Genomic DNA, 6,000 nt, shown 5'->3' with positions numbered 1-6,000 from the left:
CCCCACCCCCTGCAAACAATTAATTATCAAGCTGCTCCTAAATTATAAATTAGTAACTTTAGGGGGAAAGAAAAAGAAATAGATTTTACTCGATGTTACAGAAAAGCAGGGATGTCAGAGCAGCAGCTGTGTTGGAAACATTGCCTTTTTCTTTGTTCGGAATGCTATTTAAACATTGGCAGGGGGCCTCATTAAAGATGAATCGATGAATTAGTAAGTAGAGTTGTAGCCAGGAGAGACAGCGGGCGCTCCTGTGGCGCAAACAGATTTGCACAAAAGAAAGGGGAAAGGGGGAGAAATAGAACCCCGATCCCAATATGTAACAAAGTCAATATTTTATAATAACCTGCCAAAAAGGAAAGAAAGACAGAGAGAAACCTAGTGTTTATCAACCAGCAAGCCAGGAAAGGTTTCAGAGTCATTCCAAATAATGTTTCCTTAATAGGTGTGGATGTTGGAGACCAAAAATCTAGACTGGGCCAAACAGTATCAAACTTTTCAAGTCTTCAGCACTATGAGGTTAAGTGCAAAGGAATAGTCATTGCAAAGTCAAATATATATGGAAAGATGTTCGTATTTTATTTATCTAGTTCATTTAAGAATAACTTCCCAATGAAACATCCCTATGCAATTTAACAATACAAACATCAACAATTTTATACATTCACACTCACACACGTCTGAGATAACGACTGAGATTTTAAGAATCTCCACTCAGAAGGCATCCTGGAAAAGGAAGTTTTTCAATAGGTGCTGAAAAGCCAGTAGAGATGGGGCCTGCCTGATGCGTCACAGGAGGGAGTTCCAAAGGGTGGGGGCTGCCAGTGCCACACTAAAGGCCCCATTCTGACATTGTACACAGTGGACTTCCTGATTTACTTTATTTATTTAAAATTTATATACCACTTGATTATAAGAAGAGCCCAAAGCAGTTTGCACAAATATAAAATAAAACATGAATTTATGGATAAGGTGATATCTGTAGCAGTGTTTTTCAACCTTTTTTGGGCAAAGGCACACTTGTTTCATGAAAAAAATCACGAGGCACACCACCATTAGAAAATGTTAAAAAATTTAACTCTGTGCCTATATTGACTATATATAAAGTAATTTTCTTGAATAGGAATCAAATAAACACAATTTTTCCCACGGCACACCAGGCAACATCTCGCGGCACACTAGTGTGCCGCGGAACAGTGGTTGAAAAACACTGATCTGTAGGATGCCCTCTCCCACTACTGCACTGATTGGTTAGGTATCTAAGGGATGATGTTACTTACTTTAGGGCTGTGTTTAAGATACAGGGTGCGTTGGGATTTGTGGTACACCAAAGGGAAAAAAATGGTAGTGATCCTCTTTTCACACCAAGAACAGACCTTTCCAAACTTCTGATTTACACACAGATGGAATTTAATTTTCAAGTTTTGTGTTCAAGATCCAGTTGGGGCAGGAGCCAAAAATGGGGAAGAAGAAGAAGAGGAGGAGGAGGAGGAGAAGGAGGAGGAGGAGGAGTTTGGATTTGATATCCTACTTTATCACTACCCAAAGGAGTCTCAAAGTTGCTAACATTCCCCTTTCCCTTCCTCCCCCACAACAAACACTCTGTGAGGTGAGTGGGGCTGAGAGACTTCAGAGAAGTGTGACTAGCCCAAGGTCACCCAGCAGCTGCATGTGGAGGAGCAGGGAATCGAACCTGGTTCACCAGATTACGAGTCCACTGCTCTTAACCACTACACCACACTGGCTAGCAGAAGACACTTTTGCTCCATCGTCAAGATTTCAAGTTGGAAAACTCCTCTATTTTTCTTAAACACCCCACTTCCTTTTTACCATCTGGAAATTCAAACCCTCCACCTGCTACTTGGAGGGGGCCAGGCAAACCTGGAGACTCCAGGTCAGACGATAGATCTGGCAATCCTAAGTCATGTGAAGCGAGGAAGAGAAAGTCCCATTATATGAGCAGAACTCTGCGCAAGCAGCTTTGGACACAAACCAGCATATTTTATCAATACTAGTAACAAAAACAAACTTTGAGTTTAGTAGAATTGTTATTAATAATATTCTCCTTGTTATGATATCCACTTCCTTGCAAAATTGTTGATTTTGTTGCACTCCCACCACATCTGCATTTTGTCATCAGACAAATTCCTGTGGGTTTTTTTTAACCATTCAGGTTTCTTTATTCCAATTATATTAGACTTCAAAATGACTTCCACATACCTTCATGAATATAGGATATTATGTTATAATAATATGTATGGTAGAGGGACCCAGGTGGCGCTGTGGGTTAAACCACAGAGCCTAGGGCTTGCTGATTAGAAGGTCGGCGGTTCGAATCCCTGCGACGGGGTGAGCTTCCGTTGCTCGGTCCCTGCTCCTGCCCACCTAGCAGTTCAAAAGCATGTCAAAGTGCAAGTAGATAAATAGGTACCACTCCGGCGGGAAGGTAATCGGCGTTTCTGTGCGCTGCTCTGGTTCACCAGAAGCGGCTTGTCATGCTGGCCACATGACCCGGAAGCTGTATGCCGGCTCCCTTGGCCAGTAACGCGAGATGAGCGCCGCAACCCCAGAGTCGGACAAGACTGGACCTAATGGTCAGGGGTCCCTTTACCTTTACCTAATATGTATGGTAAAGGGTTAAGGTAAAGGACCTCTGGACAGTTAAGTCCAGTCAAAATTGAATATGGTGTGCGGCGCTCATCTCCGCTTTCAGGCCAAGGGAGCCGGTGTTTGTCCGCACAGTTTTCCAGGTCATGTGGCCAGCGTGACTAAACCACTTCTGGTGCAACGGGACACCGTGATGGAAGCCAGAGCACACAGAAATGCCGTTTACCTTCCCGACGCAGCGGTACCTGTTTATCTACTTATGCTGGTACGCTTTCAGACTGCTAGGTTGGCAGGAGCTAGGACAGAGCAACAGTAGCTCACCCAGTCACATGGACTCAAACTGCTGACCATACAATCAGCAAGCCCAAGAGGCTCAGTGGTTAGACCACAGCACCACCTGTGTCCCCCTATATTATGTATATTATGTAAATACCGCTTTAATAAAAATATTCGGGCGGATAACTTAAAATGACATAAAATATCAGTTTTAGAATAGAAACAAAAACAGACATTAAAAACTGTGGACATCACAAAATGATCAAAATATAGACATAATCAACAGTTTTTAAAATGTAAAGAATAAAATTACATGCCTGCGTAGTTTGCCTAAACAGTAGTTTTTCCCAGGCATCGAAAACAGGATGCAATGAAGGTGCCTGCCTCATACTAATAACAAGAGAGTCCTACAGAGCACTGCTGCACTAAAGGATCAGTTCATTGCAACATCAGAATGAACATCATGTGCCCTTTGCAAAATTACCTGTTCCTCAAATCATGGCAGTTGAGTGGTCGTATGTGGGGTAAGGTGGTCCTTCATGTACATTGGTCCCAAGCTCTTGGGAGCTTTATATACTAACACTACAGTAGCACCTTGAATCTGCCGAGCACTGGACTAGCTGCATAGTTACAGGCAAGTGCAAAACTTCCTATCCCCCATGGATTGCTCCACAGTAACACCATCTGGTGCCAAAGCCATCCAACTGGAGGCTGCTGTTGGTGAGGTATGACTAGTATTGCAAAAGGGATGGACCCAGTAACCGTGAGAGTCTAAAAGAGGAGAGACAAGGTAAAAGTGGGAGGTGTTGTGGGATTCTGAGAAAAAGCAAAGCTGGCTTAGCTGAACAGCCATGCTTTGAGAACAATATTACTGGAGGGTTGGAGCTCTTTCCATATTAGAAGGGATATTGGTTCTCTTCTATCAAAGTAATTGCACAGATCCTGGTGTCATTAGAAGGACGGTATTGGTGTGCATTAAGGAGGAGACAATCTTTTTTAATTAACTTCCTCTCCCTTGCTGTTCTCTCTCCCTCCTCCACCCCCAGCCCAATAACATGCCTGGTATTCATTTGGCTTCTCTTTTTTCAGAACTATGCCTTGGATTAGATCTGGAAGGCTGACATTCAAGGAAGTGGCTAAATGCCACAGGGGACAAGTTATTATGTCTCTTCATGCCCACAGTATCCTGGCGCAAGATTGTATATAAGGGCGAAAACCTGAGAAGAGTGACAGTCGGCAACTATCTTTCCTGAAAGGCCAATTTCAAAAGTGACACAGGAGTGGTTCATTAGCAATTTGACCTCTGACCTGCTCATTTTTCCATGGTTTCCATTGGACTACAACAGGGGCTGGAACCTGTGGCCCCCCAATGTTATTTCTGGACTGTAATTCCTATCATCCCTGGCCATTGGTCCTGCTGGCTGGGGCTGATAGGAGTTTAATTCAAACAACTTCTAGTGGGACATTGTTGTTAAAACCTTTATACTGGCTACCAAACCAAGTTCAATGTTTTTGTGTTAATTTACTGAACAGCTTAAGTCCAGGATATCTCAGGGACCACCTGATCACTGGGATCAACCGTAGAAGCATTGCTGGCCGTCCCCTCAGTTGGTGAAGCTCATCTGACATTAACACAAAATGGAACCACCTTCAGTGTTACTGGTCCCCTGCAGCAGAATGCTCTTCCAATAGAGATTCAGAAGGCACCTTCTCGAGAGACTTTTAAACATTTTCTGAAGACTTTTGTTTGCCAGATTTATACAGAGAAGAAAAACATGCTCCATAGTAGTCAGCTTGTGATCTTTTCTAATTGTATTTTAATTGTTGTAAACTGTTTTGATATTTTTTTGAAACTGAAATATGCAAATATTTTATGAAACTGAAATATGCAAATATTTTGGCCAAACATTGGCATGTCTGTCCCCATAGGAATATGAATTGGCAGCAAGTTAGGGGTTACGGGTGGGGAGCTTTGTGCCTGTCATAGGCCAGGACAGTAGATGCTTCCAGGTTGACCATTGTGATCTCATGTAGTCTGTCCAACAGGGAGGCTCGATATATACATGAGCATGTAGTCTGGATTTGAGTTGAGACAGCCATGGATCACAGCAGGTCAGGCTGGATCACCCAGAGCAATCCAGGCTATCAGGGGGCAGGGCAATCGGCATCAAGCAGAAAGGAGAAGCAGCCATTGAGCCACAGTTGGCCCAGCGTGGTGTGTCAGTATGATTGGAGGCCCTGAATTGGGGCCACAGGGCAGATCAGTGCACAGCACTAATTATTGTCAGTGTAGGATTACATGCATATATACTCCAACTTTCCCTAAATAACCAGCATATAAATAGAAACATGCAAAAATGTGCATCTTGCTATAGAATATAATTTTAAGAATGTCATCATGCAGCTCCCATTAGAGGATCTGAAGTGTTGTATCACAATCCTGGATTTGCATGAAGTCAGAGCGGTAGTCACACTCCGAGATGCACTGGGCAACTGAGTATAGTCAACCTCTATTTTCCCACAATGCCCAAGAAAGATACTAGGTCATGGAGCAATGAGGAAAATTTATAGGGTGAGTAGATCCTGCCCGAAGATGCCAGGTAGGCAAGGGCAAACCTGCCAGTTTAAATTCCCCTCAGTTTCTTATTTCCCCAATCTTAAATTCAGTTTGCCACATTTCCACCTCAGTTTGTGATTTATTTATTTATTTATTTATTTATTTATTTATTTATTTATTTATTTATTTCTAAAGTCCTCAACAAAACCCCGTCAGTTTTTGGCATGCATTTCTCCTTACATATATCCATATGCAATTTTGTCTAAAGTACACACTTATGCAGGGAAATCACACAAATAAAATGTATTTCTGTATGCTTCTTTGTGTGCCATAGACATATACATTTAGGGACATTTAGGGGGGGGTTTGGAGAAAATATTGGGAAAATGCAGATTTCATAAGTTAAAAGTTATTTCACTCTTACATTGTTTTCAGAGCTGCAAAGTAGGTAAGTTTGTGTTAACGTGCAGCATGAATCTCTCCCCTATTCCTAATGCAATGTTCTAGTGCAAGCCCTGAGTCAAAGACTCTTCACCTGCCACAAACACTTTCCCCTAGAA

Source organism: Lacerta agilis, chromosome 15 (genome assembly GCF_009819535.1).
Source record: "Lacerta agilis isolate rLacAgi1 chromosome 15, rLacAgi1.pri, whole genome shotgun sequence".
Classification (NCBI taxonomy): domain Eukaryota; kingdom Metazoa; phylum Chordata; class Lepidosauria; order Squamata; family Lacertidae; genus Lacerta; species Lacerta agilis.
This window is presented reverse-complemented; position numbering follows the sequence as displayed.